General features: G+C 32.6%; 1 protein-coding gene across 2 annotated transcripts in view; it reads right to left on the bottom strand.

Moving 5' to 3' along the window:
* Nucleotides 1–228: 228 nt before the first annotated feature.
* LOC146537892 (mitochondrial cardiolipin hydrolase-like) overlaps nucleotides 229–19,576 on the bottom strand; it is a 107,332-nt gene continuing 87,984 nt past the window's right edge. For both annotated transcript variants that reach the window (XM_085188405.1, XM_085188406.1), the window contains 2 exons: nucleotides 7,641–7,693; nucleotides 229–1,145 (listed from right to left, as the gene is read on the bottom strand). The gene's annotated coding sequence lies outside the window, so the exon portion shown is untranslated. The remainder of the gene's footprint in view (nucleotides 1,146–7,640; nucleotides 7,694–19,576) is intronic.

The raw sequence follows: 19,576 nt of genomic DNA, 5'->3' as shown, positions 1-19,576 counted from the left end.
TTTTACATTTGGATTGCATCGATCACCTGAACAAACACAAACAATGCATACTCGAAACAAGTAAAATAAATTAAGATATAAATTGACGTATAACATTCGCAGGGGTCAGGATGTCCTAATGACATTGGAATAATTGAAAAATGACTATACTCTGACTCTGAGAGATCTATTCAAGCTTTGTTAGACGATGCGTGGGAGAATGGCCTGGGAGCTTAATGAAACAAAGTACACGATTAAGTAATGTTTATTGATAGCTAAATCACACAAAGTAAAATGATCTTGAATAATTTAAATTAATAGACTGCATAATCAGAATTTTTCACAATAAAAAAAATTAGAATGCAATCCCCGGGTATTACCATGCAAGAGCTAAAACCTGAATTTAAGCATTAATAGTTTAACCTAAAATCAAGTTTTATAGAGCAAGGCTAATATGACAAATTGATCTCTTTTAATTAACAAATAATCTTCGTGAATTGTTGAAGTAAACATTAAAACATAATCATAATCATTATAATATTACAAATTCAAATAAAACTGAATATAAAAAACAATAGGCATGTCAGTGTACCAGGTGTCTAATTACTTTACAGAATTAAAACAAAATATATTATAACGTCATGCACACTCGCGAGTTGATGTGTAAAATATAAAAAGGTCATGCGTTAGAATTTTTAGTAATTGTTAGTCAATATTCAAAACAATAATAACTTTTATATTTTAATACTAATAAACTTAAAGACTAAAATAATGCGTGAACGCGAACAGTCGCGAAGGAAAAAGGAAGAACGGTAGCTGATTAAATCTGAGAGTCAACAAACTTACAATATAAAGTGAAGCGTTCTTACTATTTCCTCCGAGACTCCATCATGTGATGATGTAAAAGATATTATTCTTAATAGATATTCGATCGAAATGGATCCAAAACTATATGAATTTGCAGTAGGACACTATCGTATAGTACCAAAATATGGAAATAAAGAAAAGCTCTTGCGATAAGTGCTAACTGCAACCTTCATAATGTTCTAGTTGACAAAGGGGAATTTAAAGTAAAAAAAGATATAAATAATCGCAACACGAAGGACAAACACGGTGGAACTGAAATGTGATATGACGAGATCTGCATCGGATGCGTCACGTTGTATCTGCAACAAGGAAACAACATAGAGGCATTCATTAAACAATAAAATAAATTAAAATACATTAGTAAAATGATAACGACGTAATTATTTAATACTGAGTAATCTTATTTGATTATAATTATAATGAAATCCTCATTGACTATAATATTATTTTTTATAATAATATTTGTGTTGTGCGTGAAAAAATCTAGTAGGTACTACTGCACTCGATTTTAGTAGCTTCTGTCTAGTGAAAATGCGCACTACTGAACAAGGATAAGGAATGTAAACATCTACATTTGAATAAAAAGAGGGGAAATTAATTTCAATTCATTAATTTGTGTTTCGAGAAGTAGAAGAAACGAAGTGATATTCACTAAATTATCTTTGTCCATCCTACGAGTGAGATACATATGCGTGAAAACATGAAAAAAAAATATAACATTACAAAATCTAGGACACGTGTTGCTATACAAAAATTGCAAAGTAATACTCTTCCTAACATAAACTACTCCAGATGATGACGTCCATTTATAACAGATACACTAAAAGCTATTGTAGACTGACTAATGGTTTTTCAAAGATTCTCGCAAAAGCTGAGAGTGAACCGAAAACTCTGATGTCATTACACCGTTTCAAATTTGACAACAAATCAAAAAGGGGCGAATGAAAATTAATGTATTGTCAATGATAAGGCAGTTCTCAACTCTTACAACTGTATTGTACAAATATGGATATTCATTAGACCACTATGTATCCGCTTTAATTGCTTTAGAAAAGCAAATATACGAGAATTGAAACAATTAGGTTTATATAAATTTAAATTTTCAACTAAAAATATATATAAGGCGCAAACTAACAACTGTTGGCATAGCAACATCACGAGTTATCAAAATAAATATTATAGGCGTTATCAATTGGTTTCGTCACGTCCTCGATTTGGCCCACGCCCCGAGATATCGCCACGATTTACCTACTTCTTGATCATTTTAAGTATAACATGACCTACCGTTTTCAACTTCGCGAAAATAACTAAAGCTTCTTAAATGTATGAGGAGAGAGTTTAGAATAGCGGGCTGAGTTTGGTCGCGTTCAATCAGCCTAAGTGCCGAATCCGATAATAATGACTTTATCATACCACTGTATTTCGGGAAACTAGGTTTATGATTATTTTAAAAAGAAACTTTAAAGACTGGCAGTTTTTCAGTTTACATCGTTTATATTTATCGGCAACCAGACGTTAACGCGGCCCTAAAATTATATTGTCAGTCTTTATAGTTGTCTAGTGATGGGAATTCAATTTTTTGTTATATTCTTTCTTAATGAGACATTGGAACTAACTAACGTATACCTACAATTTTTTCGTCTATTTATATTTGAACAATGAAATTTGTTCCTTTTTTTAATTTATGATATTTTCTGTATAACATTCAACCAGAAAGAAATAGATATAGATATTTCGACTATGATATAGCTATTTTTAAAAATATGTTTAATTATTTAAATAAATTTTACAGAGCAATTAGGTATCTTAGATACCAATAAATGATTTAATGAAATATTATTTTACATACACGTGTCAATTTAAATTTCAACTTGTTCAACTTGTGAGACAGTATGTAACCAATGTGTGATGTAACTTCGTCTGCATTTGCATAAAATGAGAATAATTTATTCACTTTCAATTGTAGATATTTGTACAGCTTTTTAATATATATTTTCACAAAGAAATTTAAACAGTAGTATATTATATAATAGCACAATTATTGTAACTTTTTCAAAAACACTAAAGTAATCTCTATTACATAAAATTCTTACGTTCCAGACTGATTGACAGACATCGCACGAACGAAACTACCTACCGGATTTGAAAGCTCAAATTTATCATATAGGTACTAGGTAGGTTAGTTCCCCGGGGTTATCGAAGAATCTTTGTCTCTCATAGCCCCGGCCTGTGGTAGTCCAGCAGAACCACCGAGAGGTGTTAGTGGATAGCGCGGCCGGCCTACTCGTACATCTGCCTATCCTTAAGTCCCACTTAACCTGCTCGGTTCCCGATTCGGGCGGAGTACCCGTAAAAGTCTTTCCTCACGATCAAAGAAAGATAGGTAAGGGAGGAGCAATTTCTCGATATTTCATATTCATTTTAAACATTTTAATAACAAAAATGGGAAAAGCTACATTTTCTATTTTACATTCTAAAGTCCAAGGAACAAAGTTACAGACGAAGATTAGTATAATATCATTTATTTGAAAATTGGTTCCTATTAATCGCACGACACGTTTTAAACATTGAGTTATTATAAGATTGCCCGTAAATGTATAAAATTTAAGCGCAATACTTGAAATGTCAATCAAAACAATATCTAAAGGCGGCAATAAGGCGCAGATGAAGTGTCTACAGCCAACGGTTGTATGTTCAATGAAAATGTGGGGATATTTATTTTCTAAATATTTCTATAATCATATACGAGTAAATAGAGAATGAAATAATATACATATGAGATAGTCACACAATGGAACATCGTAACACCGATGTCATGGTTGTGGGTGCAATTCCCACCTCGGGAGAGTTATTTTCATTTGGGAACACAAAGCGTGGGGTTGAGTTCCGCTACTGAACACAATATCTCGAACTTGGAGAGAGGAGAATTTGTAAAAAAAATATATTAAGTAATAGATTTTTTCTAGTTATAACGGTTAATATCGAATATTAGTAAAAATAAAACTGAAATCTAATTCCAGCGAGTAGCAAAAACAATAACATTAATTTACAATAAAATAAATAGAAAAACAATAGAAAAATATTTAATAAAAAAAACACACTTCCATCCACACTTAGTATAATAATAACCATTAATCGAATTGACGTCATTACGAAATCACCTTTAATTGATCCATAGAAACAACCGTGTGACACAGTTTCCATTCCATCTTGTGGCAGCTGAGCAAATTTGATAACATTTTTAAACTTTTCAGACGTGACGCAAGCGGCAAGTGGTAATATATTACACCATGTCATTGCCACAGCTAGTGTTGCCACCTTAAAGATTTTGTCGCCTAGATTTGACAATTTTTAAGACTAAAAAAGATTTAAAAAACTTTAATTATATCTTATAACTTTTGAAAAATATGTTAACTGAACTGAAAAATCTCTTATGACTATTTTTATATAAAGAACCTTTATATAAAGAACTGATTTATGTAATTTTACGTAAGTACCTAATAGAAGATTAATATTTTAAATGCCATCTGTTTTTTTTAATCAGTTAGAAAATTTTCTTAATAATAACCGTTTTCATAATATGGAGAAGCAAAAAGTTGGTAATTCAATTATGGACTAGGTGGTAATACTGGCCACAGCTTTAGTCTTGAACTCAATATTTTCTAGGCTATATGTAAAATATGTTTAAATAATTTTATAAAATGATGAAAGATGTGTTTAAAATTACTTGTACTAATTAATTAAAAATTACTGTCATTAAAATATAATTTATATTTTATCATAACAATACAGTCTCAGCTGTAAAAACTTATACAGATTAATAAAACGTATTAATATCAATGTCGTACATACTATAAAATAATAATATATCATATAGACTGAGATCCCAGGGCCCCAATTTCAAGGTAGTTTATACGTATAGTCTCGTAAGCTACAAATTAGAGTAATAATCCTCAAAATTTCAGCTTTGCTAAAATGACGTAGGTATGTAGGGACTGGGATCTTATGCTATTATATTCATGGCTAATTCTTTAATGCATTAGAAAAACGCAAGACTGCTATAGAATGTACCAAGAAAATTTGAAAAACTTAGACACCAGCGTGGGTAACTATTTTTAGGTATTTCTCGTCTGCACCAACTGATTTGGCAGAACAGTTCAACAAAATAGAGCACACCAGTCGGTCTTGGTCTTGTAAATAAGTCTGCGAATAAGTAAACAAACAAAAAGCATTTTCACTTGAAGTAAACCGTTAAAGTATTTAGTATTTACTGTGGTGCGTTGAACCGTCTGAAATCCTTGGGAAAGGAGAACGTGACTGACGAATGCACTACGGGTGTCGGCTTCCATGAAATGATATGCACAAGCCGTGATAGTATTTGTCTGTACATAATTAACTCCTCTTTGAATAAATATTGAAAATTGTATTTTGGACGGTTACTTCATATTTGTATGTAAAATAATGTTCTCACATCGTCAAAATTAACAGAAATGTTTAGAACTATCCATCCATCGAGGAATATGGAAGGTCTTTAATTTCGAAAATATGCTCAGGTGCTTCGGGTGCATTGGGAGGATAAGTGATGAACGCCTACGACGAGGAGACCTCGCTTAATCTTCAAGCACAATGTTGATAATACTGCCGAGCAGTCTCGTACAGTAGCAGTTGTTTGCTTCTGTTTACTAACTAATTTTATTAATATTAAAATAGCTGAATACAGTCACATATTCCAATGGCAATGAACTAAACCTTTAACTTTAATATACAAACAAGACAATATAAAAAACTACAGAAGCTAGCAATATTAGTCTTTATCATATCACTTTATAAATATTACATCTATTATCGATTTTTAATTGAACCTAGATTTCTTGAATATATGTACATACGCATTGAGTGTCACGCTACCGTAGGCCCCTTTTATCTTGGTGATAAGTGCGGTATTACTTTTGATAAACTTTTTATAGTCTATTCGATATCTATTGGTGTATTAGTTTTAAAAGGCGAAATAATAAACAAAGCCATATAAAAACATATAGGCATTTAAAGGTATAATAGTGGCATGGCGTAGTTAATAATTTCTGACTATATACGCAAAGATGTTTGAAAAACTTTGCATTCAGCCACTAAACCCGCAAGTTGTCTAATTTCAGCTAAGCAATGATAAACAGGAGTATCTTAACACTAGGCTCTCCTTACATATTCTACTATAAGTCATAGATGTGACGATCATAAAGTAAACTACAATCTACAGCCCAATTCGCTGATTCAATTGATTGAAGATCTTCATCAAATAGATGGATATCTGGCTCAAATGAACACTAAGAGTTATGACTTCTGTCAACATCTACAGTTTTCCTTATAGCATCTTGAGTTCATATAAAACGAGTCTCGGTGACATTTACTGGGACTAGCTAATCTGTAGACTTATTTATTAGAGGCGTGTGCCAGGATTGATAGTTGAATATGTTTATTTCAGGCTCATAATATCTAAAAATAAATATTGTCTTTAGTCTACGTATCTAGGTTTTTTGTTAATATAATATGAGGTCGAATATAATGTGAAGTTATAAGTAATATTATAATTATTGCCTTTTATATACATGTATAAAGGTCGAAAAGTTGTTTTTTTAATAAATTTATTATTAAGTTTTTCTATCCTGGAGTTGTACATGATTGTAATTACAACAATTTATGGATCTGAGTATGGAGTATGTTTTAAAATTCTGGTTTTAAAAATACTCATTTCCTCCATTGTATAACGGGTAGGTACCAGAGTACCTATACAATTGTTTTATGTCTGTCTGTCTTTTTTAAGCACCACCCACCAGCTTATTTAGCTTTATATATGTAATATTTTATATATAAATAATATTTGTATACGAATATTGTTTCGAAGTAGTCCGATACATTACGTTCACATTTTGGTACATTTTCAAAAACATTAAAAAGGTCAGTGATATCTATACTCTGATAACCACGCATGAAAAAAAGCAATACTTCGTTAAAATATTATTGAAATCATCAATTAAGAATTAGGTACTACATATTCATAGATTCGAGTTAGACGCGTGCCTACATTGCCACGGTAGCAACACATGATAAAATATATACCTATACAATTAAATTATATTGAAATAATTCCTTTATAATAGCTATAAATATTATCTAACATATTGTATAATAATGATAATGATTACCGTATCATTAAATGTATTAATCCTTTTTTTTAAATCATTATTTAGTATGAACATAAACATAATTAATATCTGTACTTTGTTGAAATACGACAATTATAGGGCGAGCTTATCATTCGAGATTATCACCAGATAAAGTTTATCCTTGGAATATGGTTTCATAATATTTAGTTTTATGATTATATTGAAATAATTTATGGAATGCAAAGGTTTTATTTAAATCAGATACATAATTAAGATGGTTATGGTATCAAATATTGAAGTCGGGCGATGGGCCAAGCGCATGTGTCTGTAAAAGTGATGGTTGTTAGTTTGATTCCCACTCGGAGGAATTTACTGTGGCAACAAAGTTAAGCACGGCGTTGAGTTCCGCCACTCAACACGATTTTAAAAATTCGGCGCAAAACAGCGAACGGCGTATTTTAAGACTAGATTACCTCTCGTTTCCCTGCTATTTTTGAGATACAGCGTATATTTTAAAAACATATTTTTTAAGTAAAATAAATTAGAATGGATATAGCATAAATTCATTCATTCCGAATGGGTTAAGAAAAGTGTTTATGATATAGGCACTATAATAAAATGTGATATAATTACCATTGCTAAAAGTGGTATTTGGCAGCGACGTAGACAAAGCTGCTGTGTCTTATCTGAAAATAAAAAAATATGTTTAATATAATAAAAGAAAAATGGCATAATATAATTTCTTTACTAAAAATATTTATAGGCAGAAAATGGAAAGCAGAAGTGTCCTAATGGGAACGGATTGCTTTGACACTAAGTTCCCAGGTTCCGTCTGTGTACCCTGCTATACGCGACAAAAGAAAAGAAAAAAGCAAATACCCCAAGAACTTAACATAAAAAATAATAAGGTCAAAACCGTAAAAAAAATAATAATCGAGAAGACGATTTGCATTGTCTCCACACAGTCTACAGATAAAAATATGCTGAATCCGACAAATCAATAACTCCCCGACGCACACCGGCGTAATTCCATTCATTAAAACATAAGCACCACCTCAGTATGTGTGCACGTAGCGAGTGCACTTCGACGCGGCCATTGACACGCACACCGATGCAATACTACGGATAGTACGGACTAGTACTATAAATGGGTACTTATTTTCCGACCTATATAGAACGTACTACGGGCTGGGGAAACGCCACCTTATCCCGCCGAGTTACAAACTAGAGTTTGTTGGTATTGAAATTTCGAATCAAATCCGACCCTACGCAGAGGGATGTAAGGTTCAAATTCAGTTTTATTAATACAAACGATGAGACATTAGCAGTTTCGTCCGGTTAAAGCCGTAGCTGTCTGCGGCGTCAGACGTGTCTATTTATAGAGAAGCGTTGGCGATTAACTTTAGCGTTGCAGTATGCATTACTCGAGTCGAGTCGAGTCTGGAATCGAGACAGTTGGCGAGTTGCATCGATTGTCTCGTTTGTATCAATTGTTGTAGCTGTAGCTGCTGCATTATTATGCAAGTCTCCGCAGTTTAATTGAAAACTGGAATTGTGTGGTGTTTACTTGTTTATTATAAATTGAATTTGTTAATTGAAATAGTATTCGTGTAGATTAGAATTTTGATTCTGTATTTATATCACTTAGATTTTCTTATATTATTTTATAGTATTTGGCTATGCTATATAAAACTAAACCAAATTACAACTATTGTTTAACTTAATAATCAACACCACCACATACGCATGTATGTACGTAGACACAAAGTCAACGTCCTAATAACTCATCACCGTGCAGCTTAAACCGCTACAATAGTAATTTGAGTAATGGAGATTGTTTTTCTTCACACATCTCACAGGTTTTGCGGAATAGACGACATTAAAAAGTATAGTTGCAATATAATTGTTGATGATTTTAATATCACCAAGGTCGTCGTGATACAATGGAAAAGTCTCTAAATATAAACGCGACTATTGTGGGTTTAAATCCCACTCGGGGAATGAATTTTCCCGCTTTGATAAGAAGACAAAACACCGCGTTGAGTTCCGCCAGACATACTCGCAATTACGAAAAAGTTTCCTTTGCGTACCCTGCTATTCGAGAAAGAGCGTGAAGCTGCTTGTAACTATATCTTTTAAGATTTTAACTATACATTTTAAGAAAGATACTGGAAAAGTCCAATACATAACTAGTAGTTTGTTACTAACTAAATATATTTAATGAATCAATTTAAAACAAAAAATGCAAAGAAAACCAAATGCCAAAAATCATATACCAAAACTTAGCACAACAACGACAACAAATCAAAAACAAAAATGCACAATTTCCAAGACAACAAACCCAACAGCACGTCACGTCGTTGCCCTACATTACAAGGCGATAGTTGCGCAAACGTCGCGTGAGGCGCCCGCAAGATAACGATACGCTATCATTAGCCAGATTGGCGCACCGAGGAACCACTGGCTGATAAATGATAAGGTGATTGTTGGATCTCTTAGACACACGTGAGCGGAATTTGATACTATCTCTGCAATTTCGTATGAATAAATTAATTCTTATAATGGTAGATACATACATATGTTACGTACCCACTGTGCAGGAGGGTAAATATGTAGGCCCGTTTTTATAAAATGACAGCGATCATTTTACTTAAAATATTGGTCGTATATAGTTTTCTGTATTATGGTTTAGGGTTCGATCCTTGCTAGGGGTACCGTAGTATTTAAATTTCGCTCTGGTAAGATCAGTTACGGCGTTGAGTGCCACGGAAAGTAGGAAACGGAAGTGTCTTAATGCGACCGGTGGGGCCTAACACTAGCTGCCCAGATTCCATCTGCCTACTCTGCTATGTGAGGGTATCCTTCGCTAGCGTGAAGGTAAGAAAATAAAATATATGTAGAGATAGCCGTTTAACGATTAAAATTTGACATTGTATTTGCATATTCGCAACTAAATATTTGAATTGAAATATTTAATAGTTTTAAATACAATGCAATGCAATCAATATACAATATTATTTGAATATTAAATAGAGATAGATAAAAACACCTGCGTAATGTTTTATTTTACATGTTATGATATACTTTCTCAACTTTTAAATATTTAATAACTCGCTTTTAAAGTCAAAACGACAGGACGGAAATATGAAATTAGATGCAGTTGACGTACATTTTACGTACATACGTGATGAGGTTTTTAAATAACTCTCTAAAGGATAAGTCGAATTACATAAACAACACATTATAATAGGTACTAAGAAACACGTTCAATCTTTTTTTATTTATTTTTTAACTTCACGCTGTATCCCTCACATAGCACGGTAGGCAGAGAGAACCTGGGGGACCTAATCTTACGACTTTCCGTTCCCCACTGGGAACGTTAAAACATTATATAAATTATTTATAAACGGCCCACTAGTGTTACCATTTACATTACATACCTGCTCACAATAAAAGACAACAGAGACACTGAAACATTAAAAAAAGTGTACACCTAAAAAAATTAAAAAAAAAAAAATCTTGTACGCACAAAAAATTTCATTCATAATTCACATTTCAACTAACATCTCTATCTCTATAATCGTATAGCGCAATTACAAGAGTACCGCAGCTAAGTACTGAGGTTATCGACGACCATCACCTTTGTCAGTTGAAAACCCATCAATTATATCGTTTGTAAGTAAAATTGCCAACATTGGACTGACTGACACAGAAACCGGCGGTTACATATTAGGCCTCTGCGTCACGGTGCCGCGGCCACGGTAATTCTACGACATTATAGTAGTTTAGAGAATTATCGAAACACTTCATTCATTCATTGTTGAGGGAAAAAATGTTACAATTGACGGCGCTAAATGCAAAAGCTAACAGAATTAAACTATAATTTGCATTTCAGTGATTATGTCCGCCCTATTTCAAGAGGAAAAGAGTAATGTTGATAACTCTTCATTCTACCTACACCCGTATATGAAGTGAGGTCGTTTGTATTTTTCTATAATTAAAAGGGGAAAAAATAAAATGATTTAATTAATTCTATAATAACTATAAAAGTAAAACAGTATTTACAGAAATAATAATCCAAAAACAATTAAAGTCCATAGAGTTATCTATATATATAAAAGGACGTGTCCTCACTGACTGAGGTAAGACGCACGCACAGCCGTAACCGCTAATGATAGAAACGTTAAATTTGGATAAAAGTTTACTTTCGTAATCTGGACATCCACTAAGAAGGGATTTTGAAAATTTTTAACCCTAAAGGGGTGAAATAGGGGTTCAAAGTTTGTATGGAAAAAAATTTAAATCGGCACCTATTTTTATAAAATTTGAAATTTAGATTTTTAAAAGTATTTAATTGAACACGTGTTTCATCATTTTCTAGAATTTACCCCCTAAGGGTGCAAATAAGGGGTTGAAAGTTTGTATAAGTTTTTTTTAAATCGTCACCAATTTTCATAAAATTTCAAATTCAGACTCTTAAACGTATATAATTAAACACATGTTTCATGGTTTTCTAGAATTCACCCTCTAAGGGTGGAAAGAAGGGTTGAAAGTTTGTATGGAAAAATCTTTAAATCGCCACCGATTTTTATAAAATTTGAAATTTAGACTTAAAAATATTTCATTGAACATGTTTCATGGGTTATTAGAATTCACTCTTAAATAGGCAAGCGAAGCTGCGCGCGTCCGCTAGTCTAAATATAAAGGTAAAATTATTAAATTCGAATTAAATACTATTATTTATATTAAATATAGAAAATATTATACAAATTGTTAGATATATTACATACAATATGTATATACCGTGCGTGTTTCTTCAACATTGAGTACACTACAACTTTATCATTGAAATATAATTTTGGATGATATTACGCGGAGTTCGAAAAAAAATGGCTATCATGATATTCGGCAGGTTTTTTGATGGCATTCCATACGGACCGCGCATAAATTATGAATTTTAAAGTACATATTTATGTAAAAACATTACAACTTATATTGGCTACTCTCGTGGTCGTTATAATATCCAAATTTTGCAGCAAAGAAAACTTTATTGAAAATGAAATTTGTATATTGATCCGTGCAAATTGCCCATTTCATGTTACCCTCTTAAGGTTCTTTGCGTGTTTATTGGCTCTGTTACAGATTACGTATTGGGAAGTATCTTAAACGATCTATTAACATCACGAGTTAAAGTGTTCAACCTGTTTACTGCCCCTCGATTTCGTTTTATACGTGAACCTTTAAATTCTTCATATTTTTTTTCTTTAACGTTTTTATATCATATCGATACAATCATTCACGCATGACTCGAGTACAATCATCAATGATTCGATTTACTTTTGGTTACATTTGATTATTTGAAATGAAATTAAAATTAAAATTTATCGAGCACGAGTGAGCCACATTAAATATGGTCAGACTGGAAAGAAAAATTTAAAAGAAAGACCTGATCTAATGCTTCTTGAACTAATGATCTTGGCATAAACCGTTACTTATTTCCCCGAAAGACAACAATAATAAAATAACTTGAGTTTCATTCAGAAAGACACATGCTGCAAGGTCCCAGGCAGTCAATCATGGATGTCAGGCGCGGTGGTCTCAATAAAAAAGTGCAATAAATCTTTTCCCTCAGCGAGATGAAAAACTATCCACTTAGCGCTTTAAAAGTTAATAAAAACAACCCACTAATGCCATCAACACAAAATGTTACTTACATCCAATTTAATATTCAATGCTTGCTTTGTATCACTAAGTTCGAGAGTGAAATGTAGAACAACAGAAATGTACAAAGAAAACTTCGTATAGACAAACTTTGGTAACAGGGTTATGGTTCTATTAAAAAAAGCGACCTCTCGAATCTCACGACTCCTGAGTTGAGTGGATATTTAAAAAAATATCCAAGTTTAAATTTGTATCAAAAATCAAGGGTTCTGGATATTACATTATTTTACACATTATCACTATGGTTGATTATAAAGCTAAACAAATTCCTGGCAGAAACTAAAATACAACAAATTGTATGAAATATGCAAAGGGAAGGGATTTACGTGTACTAACCATCTAATGTAGTAGTAAGATTAATGTCTTCAAGAATGCTTATGGTTATAAATGGTTTTTAAATAAATCTTTATATACAAAAACAAGTTCTAATTTGAAACAAAATAAATTTGTAACATCTAATAAAAAAAAGACATTAGTCCGGAATCATTTTCGCTAAAAATAAATAACATTAAAGTGAATGGCTGTACACCAATTTTGTGGTCAGTTATTCCAGAGATTCCCACCAAACGATAAAGGAATAATTTCGATATAACCACGTTATCACCTCAAATGCAAACATAAAGACGCGCGGTAGAAACTTGTTCCAAGTTTGTACTTATCAATTTTAGTCCTTATTTATTTAGCGTCAAGAACGGTTCGTTTAGGCACAGCGCTCGTAATTCGTACAGTATCAATATCGGCTCCAGAGCACGTCCCATGGAGCCCTAAATCTATAAAGTTAGCAAAAAAAACCCGGCGCGTCTTCTCAGAAGCGCTCGGTCGTGATTGAATCTTTCATCTCAACCCGTCATACAGACACCGATAGATATGAATAGCAAAAAGGTTTTACGTTTTTTTGTCGGCTTATTAGTCTTTTTTATGTTATAGTTTAAACATGTTAAAACAAGTATACTGTTGATAAACATATTACCATAATGAAATTTGAAGTTACAATTAAGCTATGTTCGATATTTGAGACGGATCAGATTAATACCTTTAATATGTTTTTCTGTAGGTTCACGCTCTACTTATCTCGCATATAGCAGGATAGACAGAGGTAACCTGGGAACCTAATCTGTATTAAGATATTTCGTTCACGTTTTTGCCGAGTTCTCCAGACATTGTTTGTTGAGTGGTGGAACTCAACGCCGCAAGTTCGTTCCCCAGAGCCACGAAATTAAAATATTTAATATTTAATTTCCCCGAATGAGAATCGAACTCACAATCGTCGCGTTTACAGTATCACGCTTGTGACCCCGCGCCACGTTGGCCTCTAATTTTTAATACGTAATAACAATAATTGGATTTCAAAGGACAAAATATTGAATTACAAAGTTATTATTACAATGTAACCAAACTCTTTTTAAATCCTTTTTTTAACAAAATACAAGTGTAACACAGTTACAAAACGCTTTTAAAGGGATATCCGGTTTTTTAAAGGATCACGATCCCACGCCTACATTAGAGGCTACCAACAAAGGTTTCATCTTTAAATTTTTTATCATTGACATTATCACAAAATTAAGTCCATGTAAACCTTTTAGAAGAGAATCGGAACCGGATTTATGGGATTGAATTGCTTCTCTTTGCAATTGTATCATTTCTGAGAAAGAAATTTAAAATTTCTACCTAAGTTTGCGTAAAACTTCAGAATTAGATAACTTCTAACCCATCTGTACGACATCGTAAGTAAACTTAGAGGCATATTTATTTATCGTCAGTTGTCAAAACATGCCCACAAATCAAATTTGACGGAGACCACGAGGTAGATTTTACAAAAGATTTCCGCTCCTAAAAAAACATAACTGGCGATAGTAAGTTCGAAAATTATATATATCTTAAACTCAACATAAACACTATATATACAAAGTATGAATATAACGCATTGGTCGCTATTGGCGAGTAGTTTACTTTAGAGCCGTTTTCAAAGACACAATGCATTGCCTTTGTGTATTCCTGATTACATTTCTTTCAGTTTTTGCAACGTCTACGACTATTCTTTACAAAGAAGCGAAAATATAAAAAGCTACACAAAAAATGTAGATTGGATGATATGAAAATAATTGTATAGCACTTTATTGTAGCATCTGTATCAATAGTCTAGATCTTTCATTGACTCTTCAATAATACTGGCACGTTATTGAACCAACCAATTTCTGCGAAACATTGACAAAATTTATTTGATAAAACGATGAGTTTTACAGTGTAAGGTTAAAAAACGCAACTAACGCTGAGGTACATATCAGCGGGCATTACATAAAAATTCTTAACACAGTTATTTAAGTATCGGAGCGTAAAGAAAGCCGATATATCTAAAATGCGCGGAACAGGTTCCGATAAGGGAACTCGCGGCCGCCCGGCCCTCTCGAAACTTTCACACGGACATGTGTACTATACATGTTGTTCAACGGATGTCGTCGCAATTACGAACGACCCGCGATTATTATTGCTGTATTGTGCGTCCGAATTACACAGCATCTCGTCTTCCCATCCGGTGACGCGCGGACATCGTACGATTCTTAACTTTATCCAAATGGTAAATGGCACACAATCGTATCCAAATGTTTATAACGCGATCGTTTGCGATAGGCGACTGGCGTCTGGAGGAAAGGATGAGTTTGATGTCCATTTCAATTGTCCGGCTAATAAGGGACACGGCAGGTGAAGTGGGACGGGCTGACAAAGGCACGTCGATGTGAGCCGCCCGGACACCTGCGGGGCTCGAAGGCTCCTTGATTTATGAACGAGAGCATACCGCACGGCGGAGAAAATCGCGCCTTTCTACAATCACAAAGGCGTTCGAACTAGTTTTCGCAAGCGCGACTGTGAGTGATATTCTGTTTTCGCTTGAATAATGTATTGACGTTGAAATTGCACGGAACTCATGAATTATCGGGGTGTGAATGATATTGTTCACGAATGCGCTTTTTGAATTATGACAAACGCGAAACATGAACAAAGAGTGAAAACAGTGTGAAACAATATTATATGTTGGAAAAAAGTGGGAAGATAGCGTCTCATTCCGATTTCCTGCTGTTTAAGTATTTATATATTCATATAAGTGGTCTCGAAAATTATTCAATTCTCAAATCTATCCATAATTAGACACATAATAAATTGCTTCCCTTCACATTTGAATAAAATGTACGTATAACGTCGAAGCTTTCAACTTGACATCCGAAGGCGTCACATATTTCAACGAAGGCTGTAATAAGACTTAAATTATTTTAGTCATTTCGATTGAAAATCGCTTGTAGATTATGTTTAGTAGTAAACTGTGAAAGATGAATCTACTTTGACTTGGTCGGAATAAGTTAACTAAATAATGACTTTGGCCTATTCATACTACTTGTTTCCTCTTTAGAACTTTCTTTAACAATATATCCACGAGTATAACATATGAACATCTGTGTAAATATTATACCTACAAACTTTTCTTAGAGCCTCCCGCATATATTATTATATTTTTAATAATAATATGCAATTTACTAGTGATGTCTGTAAACTCGAACGATAAAGTCAATATTTATAAAATAGAAACGACAAATTTCACTCTACACTAAAAGAGGCAATTTGAAAATACACATCAATATTTATGTAGGTACATTACAGCTAACATCGGTGTATAAACGACTCAATCTAAGCATCACCTTAAATTCCTTCGATATTAGATATTAAATAATGTTTATAAAGCTGTCATGGTTGAAATTTATTTTAGTTGGATACATGTTAATTGAATTTTTGAAAGAGATAGGGTGTCCACATTATATGAAATTTAAGCATAATAAAAAATATGGTAGTTTATAAACTAGCTCTCGCTATAGGCGTTAACAGATGCTAGCCAATGGTTATATATAGCAAAGTAAATTCGCACAAATTCCATGTTCCCAACCTACCCCAATGCATGTGCGCAGCCGTCGTCCGGTCCGGCCGGTCGGCAGATGCCTCTTGGCCTTGTGAAACCGATTATTATATTACACTTGAGTATGATGTACTAGCCAACAGCTTCGACAAAGTACAAGATAAAGTTATAAAACAACATTTATGAAACTTATTTTATATGAATTAATGATATTTCTTATTCTTAATAAAGTTATGTTAATGGGTCCAATGTCGTAAGCAGGAACTGTATAAAAGAAATGAAACAGGAAACTATAAAAATGTTAGTACTAAATTACTATCTTTATTATTTTTATATCACTTCTATTATAGATACTTTTTTATATATTTTTAAGTGAATATTTACTTATGGTAACACGATAACAGATTTGTTCGACAGCGTTCATTCCGATCAGTCGACCCTACGATAGCAACTCTTGATTTAGAAGCTGATTGTCTTGTCTAATTACCATATTCGCTGGCGATGTGTTCTCAAACTTTACTCTGAACAGAGTTTCCCTGCATTTTGTATTTGTAATAGATATCACTTTGTATTTGTTGGAAAAGCCAGTTCAACCGACCGCTTCAGTTTGCGGTTGAGTGTTTACTCTCGCAAACTTTATTGTAACAATGCGAACGTGTAATAATATTATGGATACTTTTTATTTAGATAAATTTTGTTACCAAACTTAGCTTATATATTTGTTTTTCAGTTTCACGCTGTATCCCGCATGAGGGACTGGGCGAGCCAAGTGCTGAGACACTCCGCTCCTCAATTTCCACCGAATTCTGGAGACATTGCTTGTCGATTGCGTGTGGCGGAACTCAATGTCGCAGTTTCCCGCTGTGCACTAGACCGAAGAAATCAAAAAATTTAATATTTCATTTCCTCGAGTGGGAATCGAACTTGTGGGTCTTGTCGCGTTTACAATCACGCCACTCTTGCACTACACGACTGGCCTCAAGCTCTCTGGCCTACTTTCTACGTCTTAAATACATTTAATGTCTAATTTTATTTAGCGTATAATACGCATAAGTATTTTTATAATAAGAATACAAAAATGTGTAATGTAAATAAAAACTATATACATTATCTTGGCCTATTTCTTGTGGATTCAAAAGAATAAGAAGAAGAAAGAAAAGCCGCCACTGTGTTCGCTAATTAAATAACTTCGATGCGATGCTTTGTATTACAATCCATTTATATATATAATAGTATATAAAATAAATTAATATTTATATATAATATATATATATATATAATAATATTTCTTAAATGCATCAAGCATTTAAGTAAATTGTAGCGTTGAGCTTTCTGTATACTAATGTAACGAGAAAATAAAAATAAAAAAAATAACACCATTTTAACAATACTAATTACAAAAATAACTAACAAATTAATTTCCAGACCTACGAGTACTTATCACCTACCTATGGTGAATCATTGGACCGATTTCATACATTATAATGAATCAACATCAGCAAATTAGCTTTTTTCTGAAAACACTACCCTTCTGGTTTTATCATATCGACTCATACACAACCCCCTGACGTCACTTCCTAAATATCGCGAATTGTAAGCATGACTCACGCTTTGATGATTGATATAAAAAAACCCATTACATTCGAACTTGTTATTGAGAACAAGCTATCAATAATTCAAACAATACATCATACATACATTATGGTCTATTAAACAGAAAAAATATTTCTTTTGCAGATGACTATCAGTATCGCTGAATAAATGACCTAAATTAGCAAAAGTTTTTATATATGTGTGGTATTAAAACATTTTACAAACAAAAATAAAGTTTTATAATCATTCTAAATCAACTTAAAACTGATTTGAATAATTGATGCATTTATATATTTACACTAATACTAAAGTAATTAACCTAATTAGTTCAATAAGAGACAAGTTACCTTTCAAAAATATACATAGATCGTTAATTAGGTAATCTTTATTAGATAGGTAAGCAGGTAAACTATAAAATTAGGGTTCCACCTGCCGTTGTTGTGAAAATTTGGGTCAAAATGTGAAACACAAGATAAGCCTCGAAGATAATATAGGACCCCAAAGCCATCAGCCAAGGTGACATTAACATGTTAAATTTGAAAATAATCGTGTGTACGCAATAAAATTATATGTAATGTTATACCAGCAAATGACGTAAGAATAAAAAGTCTTAACTTCTTTTTGTATCTACATATAATGGTCTCTACTGTACTTATCATTATTTTATTTTATACTGGCGACCCGCTCGCGGCTTCGCCGGTTTGAGCAACACAATCATGAATTTATTAATCTGCATTACTTTTGTTTCTGCTTACCACTACTTATACTCATTTTGAAAAGTTAAATTTCAGCCAATTTTATTAAAACATTCTTCAAAATAGTATATTTTCGAAATAGTATATTTTTTATTTACCGATTAAAATAAAACAAAACTAAATATTAATAGTGTAAGTTTACTAAAATACGATAGCGAAAAGCGCAATTAAATTGCTTAGCCAAAGCTAAGCCGTTTCTTACATTACAGTAACAAACGCACAGACAAACAGAATATATTTTTAAAAAGTCATACTTTTTGGTTTTTTACGTTATTAAATATGCTATCAATATTATTTTTTTTAAATATTTTCCATGTATAGACACCGACCTGTTTTAATTTTATTATAAGTATCTACCTTTAGATGTAATAAATACGTGACATACTAAAAATCTTATTTGTAACGAAATTGAACTTTAATATCATTACCGTGTTATATATAGTAAGTAATATGTACTTTAATAGACGACTTGATGAAGACATTAGACCACCAGGAGAGCGTTATTACCCGAACAAAAGAACGAACAAAAGCCGATGAAACTTATGTAATTATGTGTACATGTATACATATATGTACCTATATATAAATGGAAAAATAAC

The sequence above is a fragment of the Heliconius melpomene genome, chromosome 7 (genome assembly GCF_056956725.1).
Source record: "Heliconius melpomene rosina isolate 202511_hmr_F chromosome 7, ASM5695672v1, whole genome shotgun sequence".
Taxonomy (NCBI): Eukaryota; Metazoa; Arthropoda; class Insecta; order Lepidoptera; family Nymphalidae; genus Heliconius; species Heliconius melpomene.
This window is presented reverse-complemented; position numbering and strand designations above follow the sequence as displayed.